Below are 2,500 nucleotides of genomic sequence, written 5' to 3'. Positions count from 1 at the left end.
CACCTCCAGGCTTGGGGTCACTCACTACACTATTCAGTCCGACATGGTGAGCCGTGTCGGACTCACACGCGACGTGTTCCCCCTCCTCTGGAGGGTCCTAAAGACCTCCAGGCTTGGGGTCACTCACTACACTATTCAGTCCGACATGGTGAGCCGTTTCGGACTCACACGCGACGTGTTCCCCCTCCTCTGGAGGGTCCTAAAGACCTCCAGGCTTGGGGTCACTCACTACACTATTCAGTCCGACATGGTGAGCCGTGTCGGACTCACACGCGACGTGTTCCCCCTCCTCTGGAGGGTCCTAAAGACCTCCAGGCTTGGGGTCACTCACTACACTATTCAGTCCGACATGGTGAGCCGTTTCGGACTCACACGCGACGTGTTCCCCCTCCTCTGGAGGGTCCTAAAGACCTCCAGGCTTGGGGTCACTCACTACACTATTCAGTCCGACATGGTGAGCCTTTTCGGACTCACACGCGACGTGGTCCCCCTCCTCTGGAGGGTCCTAAAGACCTCCAGGCTTGGGGTCACTCACTACACTATTCAGTCCGACATGGTGAGCCGTTTCGGACTCACACGCGTCGTGTTCCCCCTCCTCTGGAGGGTCCTAAAGACCTCCAGGCTTGGGGTCACTCACTACACTATTCAGTCCGACATGGTGAGCCGTTTCGGACTCACACGCGACGTGTTCCCCCTCCTCTGGAGGGTCCTAAAGACCTCCAGGCTTGGGGTCACTCACTACACTATTCAGTCCGACATGGTGAGCCGTTTCGGACTCACACGCGACGTGTTCCCCCTCCTCTGGAGGGTCCTAAAGACCTCCAGGCTTGGGGTCACTCACTACACTATTCAGTCCGACATGGTGAGCCTTTTCGGACTCACACGCGACGTGGTCCCCCTCCTCTGGAGGGTCCTAAAGACCTCCAGGCTTGGGGTCACTCACTACACTATTCAGTCCGACATGGTGAGCCTTTTCGGACTCACACGCGACGTGTTCCCCCTCCTCTGGAGGGTCCTAAAGACCTCCAGACTCTGGGCTACTCGCTGCACTATTTAGTCCGACATGGTGAGCCGTTTCGGCCTCACACGCGACGTGTTCCCCCTCCTCTGGAGGGTCCTAAAGACCTCCATACTCTGGGCTACTCGCTGCACTATTCAGTCCGACATGGTGAGCCGTTTCGGCCTCACACGCGACGTGTTCCCCCTCCTCTGGAGCCTCCAGAAGACCTCCAGGCCGTTCTCTGCCTTCTTCCCCTGGAGCCCCCCTTACACACGGGATGGGCTATGTCCTTCCAACACAGGGGTCAAACGTGTAGTAGGCGAAGCCCAGAGTTTTACAGGCTGCAGACTGCTATTTTTCTTGTTTTCGGTACCCATGGTATAAAAACCCGAAAATCCCAACCCATGGTAGACCAAAACCAACCCATGGTATACTAAAGCCAACCCATGGTATACTAAAAGCTGCCCCTGGTAGACCACGGAGAAAAGACTCTGTCTGATTTTTGATTCTCTCTTTTTCTCAGAATCAGACAGAGTCCCAGAGTTAGTGCACCATGGGTTGCGTTTTAGGAGATTTACAGAAAAGACTCTGTTAAATTTCCAAAACACGTCCCATGGTAGTTTAAATGGACTTTGTGGTTTCTTTAGTTCATCCAGGCTCAGGGGGACTTGATGTTCTTGCCAGTCCGGGATGGTGGACTCTCTGGGCCTGCCACAGGACGTGGTCCTGGTCCCCTGGAGGGTCCACAAGACTTGAAGTGGTTTTTGCCTCTTTTTTCTTTCTTTTTTTCCTCAGACACACACGGACCAGGCCTCCCCCTACAACGTCCCACACCCCCAGTCCCGACCTCCATGCCTGCAGCAGACACCCAGGCACCACCCCCACATGAGGGGCCCCAGGTCCAGGCCCCGGGGGACCGGGACCGGGACCCGTACTGGGCCAGCACCCAGACCCAGACACACACGGACCAGGCCTCCCCCTACAACGTCCCACACCCCCAGTCCCGACCTCCATGCCTCCAGCAGACACCCAGGCCCCACCCCCACATGAGGGGCCCCAGGTCCAGGCCCCGGGGGACCGGGACCGGGACCCGTACTGGGCCAGCACCCAGACCCAGACACACACGGACCAGGCCTCCCCCTACAACGTCCCACACCCCCAGAGCCGGCCTCCATGCCTCCAGCAGACCCCCCAGCAACACCCCCACATGAGGGACCACAGGTCCAGGCCCCGGGGGACCGGGACCGGGACCCGTACTGGGCCAGCACCCAGACCCAGACACACACGGACCAGGCCTCCCCCTACAACGTCCCACACCCCCAGTCCCGGCCTCCATGCCTCCAGCAGACACCCAGGCACCACCCCCACATGAGGGGCCCCAGGTCCAGGCCCCGGGGGACCGGGACCGGGACCCGTACTGGGCCAGCACCCAGACCCAGACACACACGGACCAGGCCTCCCCCTACAACGTCCCACACCCCCAGTCCCGGCCTCCATGCC

The sequence above is a fragment of the Micromesistius poutassou genome (genome assembly GCF_964030765.1).
Source record: "Micromesistius poutassou genome assembly, chromosome: 9".
NCBI classification, from domain to species: Eukaryota; Metazoa; Chordata; class Actinopteri; order Gadiformes; family Gadidae; genus Micromesistius; species Micromesistius poutassou.
Note: the sequence above shows the minus strand (reverse complement) of the source record.